Here is a 15,395-nt window from a genome sequence, read left to right on the forward strand (position 1 = left end):
ACCAGGTGCTGTAAGCTTTTTTATCACTGCCTTGTGGAATTTCAACTCTTTGTGAGTTTTTTCCCACAAGGCTGAAATATGTGCCCTCACTTTGAAATAAGTAAGCAAGGTTAGTTTGTATTTCATCCAACCATCTGTGCTACAAATTATGGCTACAGTATATGCAATTTCTTCCACTTTTTGAGTGACACAAAGATGCTTATCGAAATGGTGAAAATGCAACAGCTGTTAATCAAGACTCACTTTGACTTTATATAGTGTACCAAGAGATGGTTTCTAGCCTTGCTTATCTTATTTCAAAGCTAAGTGGTGCCATATTTCAGTTTTGGGAGAAAAAACTGATTTGCAATTTCTTCCACTTTTTGAGTGATACAAATGCTTATCTAATGGTGAAAATGCAACTCAGACTCACTGACTTTATATAGTGCACCAAGAGAAAGTTTCTTGCTAAAGAAGATAAGCATGGTCGGGCTGGTTAGTATTCGGATTGTAAGACCACTTGGGAATACCAGGTGCTGTAAGCTTTTTTATCACTGCCTTGTGAAATTTCAACTCTTTGTCAGTTTTTTCCCACAAGACTGAAATATGTCCCTCGCTTTGAAATAAGTAAGCAAGGTTAGTTTGTATTTCATCCAACAATCTGTGCTACAAATTATGGCTACAGTATATGCAATTTCTTCCACTTTTTGTGACACAAAAGATGCCTAATGGTGGAAATTCAAGTCTTAATCAGACTTTTGACTGTAGCCATAATATGTAGCACTTGTTGGATGAAATAAGTACAAGGTTAGTTTGTATTTCATCCAACCATCTGTGCTACAAATTATGGCTTGTGACAAAAACTATATGCAATTTCTTCCACTTTTTGAGTGACACAAAGATGCTTATCTAAATGGTGAGAATGCAACAGCTGTTAATCAGACTCACTTTGACTTTATATAGTGCACCAAGAGAAAGGTTTCTTGCTTACGACCATACCAGGCCTGAGTCCGCCTGATCTCGTCTCTCAGAAGCTAAGCAGGGTCGGGCCTGGTTAGTATTTGGATGGTAAGACCACTTGGGAATACCAGGTGCTGTAAGCTTTTTCACTGCCTTGTGAAATTTCAACTCTTTGTGAGTTTTTTCCCACAAGGCTGAAATATGTGCCCTCGCTTTGAAATAAGTAAGCAAGGTTAGTTTGTATTTCATCCAACCATCTGTGCTACAAATTATGGCTACAGTATATGCAATTTCTTCCACTTTTTGAGTGACACAAAGATGCTTATCTAATGGTGAAAATGCAACAGCTGTTAATCAGACTCACTTTGACTTAATATGTAGCACAGATTGTTGGATGAAATACCACACAAGTGCCTTGCTACTTATTTCAAGCGGGGGCACCAGGTGCTGTAAGCTTTTTTATCACTGCCTTGTGAAATTTCAACTCTTTGTCAGTTTTTTCCACAAGACTGAAATGTGCCCTCGCTTTGAAATAAGGCAAGGTTAATATATGTATATGCAATTTCTTCCACTTTGAAATAAGGTGAAGCAAGGTTAGTTTTGACTCATTTGATCCATAATATGTAGCAATCTGTGCCAAATTATGCGCACAGTACAGTATATGCAATTTCTTCCACTTTTTGAGTGACACAAATATGCTTATCTAATGGTGAGAATGCAACAGCTGTTAATCAGACTCACTTTGACTGTAGCCATAATAGTGTAGCACAGATTGTTGGATGAAATACACACAAGCCTTGGCTTGGTTAGTTTCGGATTGTAAGACCAGTTGCAATACCAGGTGCTGTAAGCTTTTTTTTATCACTGCCTTGTGAAATTTCAACTCTTTGTCAGTTTTTTCCAGACTGAAATATGTCCCCTCACTTTGAAATAAGTAAGCAAGGTTAGTTTGTATTTCATCCAACAATATGTGCTACAAATTATGGCTGCAGTATATGCAATTTCTTCCACTTTTTGAGTGAGATGTTTATCTTGGTGAAAATGCAACAGCTGTAAGACTCACTTTGACTGTGGCCATAATATGTAGCCAGAATGTGCTGAAATACAGCTTGCTTACTTATTTCAAAGCGAGTGCACATATTTCAGTCTTGTGAAAAAACTGATTTGAAATTCCACTTTTTGAGTGACACAAAGATGCTTATTAATGGTGAGAATGCAACAGCTGTTAATCAGACTCACTTTGAATATAGTGCACCAAGAGAAAGTCTTGCTTACGACCATACCAGCCTGAGTCCGCCTGATCTCGTTCTCAGAAGATAAGCAGGGTCGGGCCTGGTTAATTCGGATTGTAAGACCACTTGGGAATACCAGGTGCTGTAAGCTTTTTATCACTGCCTTGTGAAATTTCAACTCTTTGTCAGTTTTTTCCCACAAGGCTGAAATATGTGCCTCTTTGAAATAAGTAAGCAAGGTTAGTTTGTATTTCATCCAACAATCTGTGCTACAAATTATGGCTACAGTATATGCAATTTCTTCCACTTTTGAGTGACACAAAGATGCTTATCTAATGGTGAAAATGCAACAGCTGTTAATCAGACTCACTTTGACTGTATATAGCCATAATTGTTAGACACAGCCTGATCCGCCTGATTGGATGAAATACAGCAGGGCCTGGTTAGTATTCGGATTGTAAGACCACTTGGGAATACCAGGTGCTGTGAAGCTGCACTGCATGAAATTTCAATTTTGGTATGTCCCCACTTTGAAAAAGTCAAGGTTAGTTTGATTTCATCCAACAATATGTGCTATTATGCAATTTCTTCCACTTTTTGAGTGACACAAAGATGTTTATCTAATGGTGAAAATGCAACAGCTGTTAATCAGACTCACTTTGACTTTATAATATGTGCACAGATGTTGGATGAAAGTTTCTTGCCTTGCTTACATACCCTGAACATGAGTCACCGTATCTCGTTCTCAGAAGATATCTTGAAATGTCTCAGTGAGAAAGTCCCTAAACATGTATTGAGTTAGATAGGGTTGTAAGACCACGGCGTGGGAATACCAGGAAGTCATCAAATGAACTTTGTACCACGGCCTTGTAAAATAAACAAATTTTGTGTTATGTACTTGCCGGAAGACCCAAAGAGGGCATTTTTAAGCAATCAGAGTTGCTTTTGAAAAACATCCCGAATCACGAATCCTCTTCCATATCTGGAACAAAATATTTGGAGGTTAGATAATGCAGGATGCACCTGCCAGGGTTCCGACATTATTGGAAGATGGCCCCAAACAAGATGGCTTGCTCTGGCCTCAAAAACACAAACAAGAGTTAGACACTGGGATTAAAGGTCAGAAATGAAAATAGAGAAATCAGAGGAAGAGAGAACGGTCAAAGTGAATGAGCTAGTTAAAATGGTAAAACAGCTGAAGAATGAGCCTCCGAGAAGGTAACCATAAAAAGACCAGCAGAGTGAGACAGAGTGATGTTCAGAAAGGACAGGAACAGACATAACAAGACATACAGTACCCCCCCAGTTGCAGGGTGTTCGCACTCGAGTAGGAAAATGTGCCAGACGGAGGAAATCACATTTCTGTGATTTTCCATGATTTCCTGAAATAACACACACTCCTCCCTCCGTAAATAACCCTCCCAGTCCTTAACGTAAAGACTGATGACCACGGATTCTGTAAAGGCATACCACAATGAGGATACCCTGTAGATTTATGCTTCCTGTGAAAGGAAGGGCCAGGGACGAGGAGGGGCTGTTTGAGAAGGGTTAAAAGGAGACATGGAAGACCGGTCCAAAACTTCATATGTGTGATTAGACAACCCCATGAACTGTAAATCAGGATTAATGACCTGGGAAATCGGAAGGACCAATGAATCACACAGATACCAACTTGGATGGTCTTAGGGAAGGTTCTGGATGGAGAGCCATACTCTCTGACCGGAACAATATCTAGGACTCTTGGTCCTAGCTTGGGAGCGGCAGACCTCAGAGTTAGTGCCCTATTAGAATGCCTGTTCTAGACCCCAGGTAGATAGTGCGTGGTGAGTTACGGAGGGAGCAGGACTCGGCGAGCTGAGATGAGAACAGCGGAGGACTTCAATTCATTTTGACTCATTACGAAAATGAGATTTAGACCGGAGCAGACTAGGTGCAGTTGTGACCGTCTCTGCCCAGGGCTGTTCTGACCAAGAGCCGGGTTACGAAAAGAAAGACTGCGTAAAAGGCATGTCTGATTGGCCCGTTCTCCCGGACACCAAATGACCTGGGGATGAAAGCGGACGAGACTTGACCCTGGTAAACGTCCGAACTGGCCCTCAAAATTGAGGCGTAACTAGATGGGTTTCTGTGGAAAATGTCAGACGGAAGGCCATGAATTGGGAAAGCATTCTCGATAATGATCTTGCCGTCTCCTTAGCACGGGTGGGAAAATGACCTTAGCGAGAGGAATGAAATCAGTTTGCCTGTCAGAATCTATCACATAATGTAAGAATGGACTCCGTCTTCCCCGCTGATGAAAGTCCTATGATGTTTTATGGAAAGCGATGTGAGACCACGAAGAGCCCTGGGAAATCTGGGCCCAAACAGATGGAGAGTTCCCCAGATTTAGCTGCCGGAGACCATCAACGGGACAAATCGGTTTGGTGTCAATTTGGCAGTGGGCCACCAGATTTAGCTGGCGATGGAAATTGCGTACCCCCGGTGACTGGCCGGTTAACTTGGCAAATGCACACTGAAGAACAGCCGGAAGAGTAGGAACCATCACAGAAGGTTCTGAACAACCCAAACGGAGTGTGGAGAGGTACTAGTATCACCTGCCCAGACAATTCCCTAGACAGTCAGGAGTCAATTGGCATTCCTGGACAATTTTCGGTGGCAATGACAAATCAGAAAACTGAAGAGACGAGATAAAGCATCAGGCTTTGAAACAGTGAGGTAAATCACGAAAAATAACATTCTCGAAATCAACCGAAAAAGCATGGAGTGGCCCAGAATCACTGCCCGCATTAAGGTCATTTGGCTGAATTGGCATTACTGCAAGGTTCCTATGGTCAGTGACAAATTGGGGAAGGTGACTGCCCCCTCAACACTTGCCATTGCCTAGGGTACTTTGGCGAGAGTGAGAACCAACATCAAATGGACATTCTGAAATCAGCCCAAACGAGCGATGGAGAAAACGCGCAGGATGGACTTGCCCAGAGATCCTGAGGTCATGAGCCAGTCAATGGCATTCCTGCCCACCTCTGACGCGTCAACCTCAACAACAAACTGACTAGAGATGTCAGGTGTAACAGTTACCATATGTAAAATGCACAGTCTTAAGAAATCAAAAATCACTGGGGCGGAAACGGACCACATAAAGCACGTCTTAACATAAGGGCTGTGAATGGCACCTGACATGAAAATACGGATGACAAATTGTAGAAATTAGCGACCCAGAAAGCGGCTGCAGCTGGCTTAGGAGCTACGATCAAACAACCTTAACGGTTGATATCTTAATGCCCTCAGCGGAAATCCCGAGGTCATCGGAAGAATTTGGCATTCCTGCACTTCTCAGTGACTTCAAAAGTAAAGACAGTTCTCAAATATGTTTTAACAGCTGAGGTACCATCGCAAAAGCGACATTCTGAAATGGACCCAAAGAGCGGTGATGGATAGGTACCATTATCACTGAAAACAGCCATCCCAGCATGTCTCTCAGGACGTCAATTAACTAGTGCCTGCAAGATTTTGGATGACAAATTGCCGAAAGGAAGAACATATTCAAATGCCCTAAAAGGTGAGTGTTCAAACGCCGTCATTCCACTACGTCCCCCTGCCCACTGATGCGACGGATGGTAGGCGTTACGAAGGTCCAATTTGGTGAAAAACCTGGCTTCCTGCAGGATCTTTATGGCTGATGACATAAGAGGATGGGATAACGATTTAACAATATGTCATTGAGTGACTCGAAAATCACGCATGGGCCAGGGACATTCTGAAATCAACAAAAAAAACCGGCATCACCATAGTACACGTGCGAAGTCCGACAAATAATCCTCGAGGCCAGTACACCTTAGGGAGCCGAGCGTATAATTTTTAGTGAAGTAGTTGCCGGAAGGAGAAGCCTTCACATTTGCCATATTATTTAGCGGTGAGTATATGCGAATTCTGAAATCACCCAAACCCGACAAGGTACTCCTCCGAACTAACTCCCAGCCAGGCTCCTCCTGTGAATAAACAGGAGTGCAATTAAACTGGTCACATGAAAAGAAGGTGACAGGATAGTGACCAGTGAGATTGACCAATTAATTAACCATAGGCACTGAGAATACCAGGTGCTGTAAGCTTTTTGTCACTGCCTTGTGGAATTTCAAGTCTTTGTGCAGTTTTTTCCCACAAGGCTGAAATATGTGCCCTCGCTTTGAAATAAGTAAGCAAGGTTAGTTTGTATTTCATCCAACCATCTGTGCTACAAATTATGGCTACAGTATATGCAATTTCTTCCACTTTTTGAGTGACACAAAGATGCTTGATCAACAGCTGTTAATCAAGATGGTTGAAAATAGTGCAACAGATGTTAATCAAGACTCACTTTGACTTCTATATAGGTGTACAGTACTTGGATGGGAGACCGCCTGGGAATACCAGGTGCTGTAACTTTTTGTCACTGCCTTGTGGAATTTCAAGTCTTTGTGCGTTTTTTGGGCAAGGCTGAAATATGTGCCATTTGCTTTGAAATAAGTAAGCAAGACCACATCCAACCATCTGTGCTCCAAATCTATGGCTACAGTATAAGCAGGGTCTTCCCTGGTTAGTGACACAAAGATGGATCCAAATGGTGAATAAGGTGCAACAGCTGTTAATCAAGACTGCACTTTGACTTTCAAGTCTTTGTGCAGTTTTTTCCCACAAGACTGAAATATGCCTGATCTCGTCTGAAATAAGTAAGCAAAATCATTAGTTTGTATTTGGATCCAACCAATCTGTGAAAATTATGGCTGCAGTATATGCAATTTCTTCCACTGCCTTGAGTGACATTTCATCTTTGTGCAACAGTTTTCCCACAATGGCTGAAAATATGTGCAACAGCTTTTAATAAATAAGGTTAGTTTGTATTTCATCCAACCATCTGTGCTACAAATTATGGCTACAGTATATGCAATTTCTTCCACTTTTTGAGTGACACAAAGATGCTTATCTAATGGTGAAAATGCAACAGCTGTTAATCAAGACTCACTTTGACTTTATATAGTGTACCAAGAGATGTTTCTTGCTTACGACCACACCGGCCTGAGTACGCCTGATCTCGTCTGATCTCGGAAGCTAAGCAGGGTCGGGCCTGGTTAGTACTTGGATGGGAGACCGCCTGGGAATACCAGGTGCTGTAAGCTTTTTCACTGCCTTGTGGAATTTCAAGTCTTTGTGCGTTTTTTCCCACAAGGCTGAAATATGTGCCCTCGCTTTGAAATAAGTAAGCAAGGTTAGTTTGTATTTCATCCAACCATCTGTGCTACAAATTATGGCTACAGTATATGCAATTTCTTCCACTTTTTGAGTGACACAAAGATGCTTATCATAATGGTGAAAATGCAACAGCTGTTAATCAAGACTCACTTTGACTTTATATAGTGTACCAAGAGATGGTTTCTTGCTTACGACCACACCGGACTGAGTACGCCTGATCTCGTCTGATCTCGGAAGCTAAGCAGGGTCGGGCCTGGTTAGTACTTGGATTGTGAGACCGCCTGGGAATATCAGGTGCTGTAAGCTATTTGTCACTGCCTTGTGGAATTTCAAGTCTTTGTGCGTTTTTTCCCACAAGGCTGAAATATGTGCCCTCGCTTTGAAATAAGTAAGCAAGGTTAGTTTGTATTTCATCCAACCATCTGTGCTACAAATTATGGCTACAGTATATGCAATTTCTTCCACTTTTTGAGTGACACAAAGATGCTTATCGAAATGGTGAAAATGCAACAGCTGTTAATCAAGACTCACTTTGACTTTATATAGTGTACCAAGAGATGGTTTCACACAAGCCTTGCTTACTTAACCACACCGGTGCTGTAGTAGCCTTTTCTCGTCACTGATCTTGGAAGCTAAGCAGGGTTCAGTTTTTTCACACAAGACTGAAATATGTGCCTGAAATAAGTAAGCAAGGTGGAGACCAACAATCTGTGCTAATTATGGTGCTGTAAGCAATTTGTCACTGCCTTGTGGAATTTCATCTTTGTGCAACAGCTGTTAATCAGACCACAAGGCTGAAATATGTGCCCTTGCTTTGGAATAAGTAAGCAAGGTTAGTTTGTATTTCATCCAACCATCTGTGCTACAAATTATGGCTACAGTATATTTGCAATTTCTTCCACTTTTTGAGTGACACAAAGATGCTTATCGAAATGGTGAAAATGCAACAGCTGTTAATCAAGACTCACTTTGACTTTATATAGTGTACCAAGAGATGGTTTCTCGCTTACGACCACACAGGCCTGAGTACGCCTGATCTCGTCTGATCTCGGAAGCTAAGCAGGGTCGGGCCTGGTTAGTACTTGGATGGGAGACCGCCTGGGAATACCAGGTGCTGTAAGCTTTTTGTCACTGCCTTGTGGAATTTCAAGTCTTTGTGCGTTTTTCCCACAAGGCTGAAATATGTGCCCTCGCTTTGAAATAAGTAAGCAAGGTTAGTTTGTATTTCATCCAACCATCTGTGCTACAAATTATGGCTACAGTATATGCAATTTCTTCCACTTTTTGAGTGACACAAAGATGCTTATCTAATGGTGAAAATGCAACAGCTGTTAATCAAGACTCACTTTGACTTTATATAGTGTACCAAGAGATGTTTCTGAAATACGACCACACCGCCTGAGTACGCCTGATCTCGTCTGATCTCGGAAGTAACCAGGTGCTGTAAGCTTTTTTATCACTGCCTTGTGAAATTTCAACTCTTTGTCAGTTTTTTCCACAAGACTGAAATATGTGCCCTCGCTTTGAAATAAGTAAGCAAGGTTAGTTTGTATTCCATCCAACAATCTGTGCTACAAATTATGGCTACAGTATATGCAATTTCTTCCACTTTTTGAGTGACACAAAGATGTTTATCTAATGGTGAAAATGCAACAGCTGTTAATCAGACTCACTTTGACTGTAGCCATAATATGTAGCACAGATTGTTGGATGAAATACACACTAGCCTTGCTTATTTATTTCAAATTAGTGCACATATTTCAGTTTTGTGAGAAAAAACTGATTTGCAATTTCTTCCACTTTTTGAGTGATACAAAGATGCTTATCTAATGGTGAAAATGCAACAGCTGTTAATCAGACTCACTTTGACTTTATATAGTGCACCAAGAGAAAGTTTCTTGCTTACGACCATACCAGCCTGAGTACGCCTGATCTCGTTGATCTCAGAAGCTAAGCAGGGTCGGGCCTGGTTAGTATTGGATTGTAAGACCACTTGGGAATACCAGGTGCTGTAAGCTTTTTTATCACTGCCTTGTGAAATTTCAACTCTTTGTCAGTTTTTTCCCACAAGACTGAAATATGTGCCCTCGCTTTGAAATAAGTAAGCAAGGTTAGTTTGTATTTCATCCAACAATCTGTGCTACAAATTATGGCTACAGTATATGCAATTTCTTCCACTTTTTGAGTGACACAAAGATGTTTATCTAATGGTGAAAATGCAACAGCTGTTAATCAGACTCACTTTGACTTTATATAGTGCACCAAGAGAAAGTTTCTTGCTTACGACCATACCAGCCTGAGTCCGCCTGATCTCGTTCTCAGAAGATAAGCAGGGTCGGGCCTGGTTAGTATTCGGATTGTAAGACCAATTGGGAATACCAGGTGCTGTAAGCTTTTTGTCACTGCCTTGTGGAATTTCAACTCTTTGTCAGTTTTTTCCACAAGACTGAAATATGTGCCCTCGCTTTGAAATAAGTAAGCAAGGTTAGTTTGTATTTCATCCAACAATCTGTGCTACAAATTATGGCTACAGTATATGCAATTTCTTCCACTTTTTGAGTGACACAAAGATGCTTATCTAATGGTGAAAATGCAACAGCTGTTAATCAGACTCACTTTGACTGTATATAGTGTACCACAGATTGTTGGATGAAATACACACAAGCCTTGCTTACTTATTTCAAAGCCTGATGCACCAGGTGCTGTAAGCTTTTTTATCACTGCCTTGTGAAATTTCAACTCTTTGTCAGTTTTTTCCACAAGACTGAAATATGTGCCCTCGCTTTGAAATAAGTAAGCAAGGTTAGTTTGTATTTCATCCAACAATCTGTGCTACAAATTATGGCTACAGTATATGCAATTTCTTCCACTTTTTGAGTGACACAGAGATGTTTATCTAATGGTGAAAATGCAACAGCTGTTAATCAGACTCACTTTGACTGTAGCCATAATATGTAGCACAGATTGTTGGATGAAATACACCCTAGCCTTGCTTACTTATTTCAAAGTGAGTGCACATATTTCAGTTTTGTGAGAAAAAACTGATTTGCAATTTCTTCCACTTTTTGAGTGATACAAATATGCTTATCTAATGGTGAAAATGCAACAGCTGTTAATCAGACTCACTTTGACTTTATATAGTGCACCAAGAGAAAGTTTCTTGCTTACGACCATACCAGCCTGAGTCCGCCTGATCTCGTTCTCAGAAGATAAGCAGGGTCGGGCCTGGTTAGTATTCGGATTGTAAGACCACTTGGGAATACCAGGTGCTGTAAGCTTTTTTATCACTGCCTTGTGAAATTTCAACTCTTTGTCAGTTTTTTCCCACAAGACTGAAATATGTGCCCTCGCTTTGAAATAAGTAAGCAAGGTTAGTTTGTATTTCATCCAACAATCTGTGCTACAAATTATGGCTACAGTATATGCAATTTCTTCCACTTTTTGAGTGACACAAATATGCTTATCTAATGGTGAGAATGCAACAGCTGTTAATCAGACTCACTTTGACTTTATATAGTGCACCAAGAGAAAGTTTCTTGCTTACGACCATACCAGCCTGAGTCCGCCTGATCTCTGTTCTCAGAAGATAAGCAGGGTCGGGCCTGGTTAGTATTCGGATTGTAAGACCAATTGGGAATACCAGGTGCTGTAAGCTTTTGTCACTGCCTTGTGGAATTTCAACTCTTTGTCAGTTTTTTCACACAAGACTGAAATATGTGCCTCGCTTTGAAATAAGTAAGCAAGGTTAGTTTGTATTTAAACAATCTACAAATTATGGCTACAGTATATTTAATTTCTTCCACTTTTTGAGTGACACAAAGATGCTTATCTAATGGTGAAAATGCAACAGCTGTTAATCAGACTCACTTTGACTGTAGCCATAATATGTAGCACAGATTGTTGGATGAAATACACACAAGCCTTGCTTATTTATTTCAAAGTGAGTGCACCAGGTGCTGTAAGCTTTTTTGATCACTGCCTTGTGAAATTTCAACTCTTTGTCAGTTTTTTCCACAAGACTGAAATATGTGCCCTCGCTTTGAAATAAGTAAAAGGTTAGTTTGTATTTATCCAACAATCTGTGCTACAAATTATGGCTACAGTATATGCAATTTCTTCCACTTTTTGAGTGACACAAAGATGCTTATCTAATGGTGAAAATGCAACAGCTGTTAATCAGACTCACTTTGACTGTAGCCATAATATGTAGCACAGATTGTTGGATGAAATACACACAAGCCTTGCTTACTTATTTCAAAGCGAGTGCACCAGGTGCTGTAAGCTTTTTTATCACTGCCTTGTGAAATTTCAACTCTTTGTCAGTTTTTTCCCACAAGACTGAAATATGTGCCCTCGCTTTGAAATAAGTAAGCAAGGTTAGTTTGTATTTCATCCAACAATCTGTGCTACAAATTATGGCTACAGTATATGCAATTTCTTCCACTTTTTGAGTGACACAAAGATGTTTATCTAATGGTGAAAATGCAACAGCTGTTAATCAGACTCACTTTGACTGTAGCCATAATATGTAGCACAGATTGTTGGATGAAATACACACTAGCCTTGCTTATTTATTTCAAAGTGAGTGCACATATTTCAGTTTTGTGAGAAAAAACTGATTTGCAATTTCTTCCACTTTTTGAGTGATACAAATATGCTTATCTAATGGTGAAAATGCAACAGCTGTTAATCAGACTCACTTTGACTTTATATAGTGCACCAAGAGAAAGTTTCTTGCTTACGACCATACCAGCCTGAGTACGCCTGATCTCGTTGTTCTCAGAAGATAAGCATGGTCGGGCCTGGTTAGTATTAGGATTGTAAGACCACTTGGGAATACCAGGTGCTGTAAGCTTTTTTATCACTGCCTTGTGAAATTTCAACTCTTTGTCAGTTTTTTCCCACAAGACTGAAATATGTGCCCTCGCTTTGAAATAAGTAAGCAAGGTTAGTTTGTATTTCATCCAACAATCTGTGCTACAAATTATGGCTACAGTATATGCAATTTCTTCCACTTTTTGAGTGACACAAAGATGTTTATCTAATGGTGAAAATGCAACAGCTGTTAATCAGACTCACTTTGACTTTATATAGTGCACCAAGAGAAAGTTTCTGGATTACGACCATACCAGCCTGAGTAGCCTGATCTCGTTTTCAGAAGCTAAGCACCTGGTTAGTATTCGGATTTGTGAATTTCAACTCTTTGTCACAACAAGACTGTGCTTTTGAAATAAGTAAGCAAGGTTAGTTTCAAATTATGCTACAGTATATTTAATTTCTTCCACTTTTTGAGTGACACAAAGATGCTTATCTAATGGTGAAAATGCAACAGCTGTTAATCAGACTCACTTTGACTGTACCATAATATGTAGCACAGATTGTTGGATGAAATACACACAAGCCTTGCTTACTTATTTCAAAGCGAGTGCACCAGGTGCTGTAAGCTTTTTTATCACTGCCTTGTGAAATTTCAACTCTTTGTCAGTTTTTTCCCACAAGACTGAAATATGTGCCCTCGCTTTGAAATAAGTAAGCAAGGTTAGTTTGTATTCCATCCAACAATCTGTGCTACAAATTATGGCTACAGTATATGCAATTTCTTCCACTTTTTGAGTGACACAAAGATGTTTATCTAATGGTGAAAATGCAACAGCTGTTAATCAGACTCACTTTGACTGTAGCCATAATATGTAGCACAGATTGTTGGATGAAATACACACTAGCCTTGCTTATTTATTTCAAAGTGAGTGCACATATTTCAGTTTTGTGAGAAAAAACTGATTTGCAATTTCTTCCACTTTTTGAGTGATACAAAGATGCTTATCTAATGGTGAAAATGCAACAGCTGTTAATCAGACTCACTTTGACTTTATATAGTGCACCAAGAGAAAGTTTCTTGCTTACGACCATACCAGCCTGAGTACGCCTGATCTCGTTCTCAGAAGATAAGCATGGTCGGGCCTGGTTAGTATTCGGATTGTAAGACCACTTGGGAATACCAGGTGCTGTAAGCTTTTTTATCACTGCCTTGTGAAATTTCAACTCTTTGTCAGTTTTTTCCACAAGACTGAAATATGTGCCTTCGCTTTGAAATAAGTAAGCAAGGTTAGTTTGTATTTCATCCAACAATCTGTGCTACAAATTATGGCTACAGTATATGCAATTTCTTCCACTTTTTGAGTGACACAAATATGCTTATCTAATGGTGAGAATGCAACAGCTGTTAATCAGACTCACTTTGACTTTATATAGTGCACTTTCTTGCTACGACCATACCAGCCTGAGTCCGCTGATCTCGTTCTCAGAAGATTAGCAGGGTGCACCTGGTTAGTTTCGGATTGTAAGACCAATTGGGAATACCAGGTGCTGAAAGCTTTTTTATCACTGCCTTGTGGAATTTCAACTCTTTGTCAGTTTTTTCACACAAGACTGAAATTATCTTCGCTTTGAAATAAGTAAGCAAGGTTAGTGTATTTAATCCAAATTATGGCTACAGTATATTTAATTTCTTCCACTTTTTGAGTGACACAAAGATGCTAATGGTGAAAATGCAACAGCTGTTAATCAGACTCACTTTGACTGTAGCCATAATATGTAGCACAGATTGTTGGATGAAATACACACAAGCCTTGCTTACTTATTTCAAAGCGAGTGCACCAGGTGCTGTAAGCTTTTTTATCACTGCCTTGTGAAATTTCAACTCTTTGTCAGTTTTTTCCACAAGACTGAAATATGTGCCCTCGCTTTGAAATAAGTAAGCAAGGTTAGTTTGTATTTCATCCAACAATCTGTGCTACAAATTATGGCTACAGTATATTTAATTTCTTCCACTTTTTGAGTGACACAAAGATGCTTATCTAATGGTGAAAATGCAACAGCTGTTAATCAGACTCACTTTGACTGTAGCCATAATATGTAGCACAGATTGTTGGATGAAATACACACAAGCCTTGCTTACTTATTTCAAAGCAGTTGGGACCAGGTGCTGTAAGCTTTTTATCACTGCCTTGTGAAATTTCAACTCTTTGTCAGTTTTTCCCACAAGACTGAAATATGTGCCCTCACTTTGAAATAAGTAAGCAAGGTTAGTTTGTATTCCATCCAACAATCTGTGCTACAAATTATGGCTACAGTATATGCAATTTCTTCCACTTTTTGAGTGACACAAAGATGTTTATCTAATGGTGAAAATGCAACAGCTGTTAATCAGACTCACTTTGACTGTAGCCATAATATGTAGCACAGATTGTTGGATGAAATACACACTAGCCTTGCTTATTTATTTCAAAGTGAGTGCACATATTTCAGTTTTGTGAGAAAAAACTGATTTGCAATTTCTTCCACTTTTTGAGTGATACAAATATGCTTATCTAATGGTGAAAATGCAACAGCTGTTAATCAGACTCACTTTGACTTTATATAGTGCACCAAGAGAAAGTTTCTTGCTTACGACCATACCAGCCTGAGTACGCCTGATCTCGTTCTCAGAAGATAAGCATGGTCGGGCCTGGTTAGTATTCGGATTGTAAGACCACTTGGGAATACCAGGTGCTGTAAGCTTTTTTATCACTGCCTTGTGAAATTTCAACTCTTTGTCAGTTTTTTCCCACAAGACTGAAATATGTGCCCTCGCTTTGAAATAAGTAAGCAAGGTTAGTTTGTATTTCATCCAACAATCTGTGCTACAAATTATGGCTACAGTATATGCAATTTCTTCCACTTCTTGAGTGACACAAATATGCTTATCTAATGGTGAGATTGCAACAGCTGTTAATCAGACTCACTTTGACTTTATATAGTGCACCAAGAGAAAGTTTCTTGCTTACGACCATACCAGCCTGAGTCCGCCTGATCTCGTTCTCAGAAGATAAGCAGGGTCGGGCCTGGTTAGTATTCGGATTGTAAGACCAATTGGGAATACCAGGTGCTGTAAGCTTTTTGTCACTGCCTTGTGGAATTTCAACTCTTTGTCAGTTTTTTCCCACAAGACTGAAATAT

At 40.0% G+C, this 15,395-nt stretch overlaps 1 non-coding gene and 3 pseudogenes across 1 annotated transcript; all 4 read left to right on the top strand.

The window, feature by feature from the left end:
* Positions 1–7,205: 7,205 nt before the first annotated feature.
* On the top strand, positions 7,206–7,324 carry LOC135537209 (5S ribosomal RNA). The gene has a single exon (XR_010455144.1). It is a non-coding gene; the product is annotated as a 5S ribosomal RNA (ribosomal RNA).
* A 259-nt stretch (positions 7,325–7,583) lies between these two features.
* Positions 7,584–7,703, top strand: LOC135537212 (5S ribosomal RNA; annotated as a pseudogene).
* Positions 7,704–8,401: 698 nt separating this feature from the next.
* LOC135537210 (5S ribosomal RNA) lies at positions 8,402–8,520 on the top strand (annotated as a pseudogene).
* A 777-nt stretch (positions 8,521–9,297) lies between these two features.
* Positions 9,298–9,415, top strand: LOC135537211 (5S ribosomal RNA; annotated as a pseudogene).
* The last annotated feature ends 5,980 nt before the right edge of the window (positions 9,416–15,395 follow it).

This window comes from Oncorhynchus masou, unplaced genomic scaffold (genome assembly GCF_036934945.1).
Source record: "Oncorhynchus masou masou isolate Uvic2021 unplaced genomic scaffold, UVic_Omas_1.1 unplaced_scaffold_7258, whole genome shotgun sequence".
Lineage (NCBI taxonomy): Eukaryota > Metazoa > Chordata > Actinopteri > Salmoniformes > Salmonidae > Oncorhynchus > Oncorhynchus masou.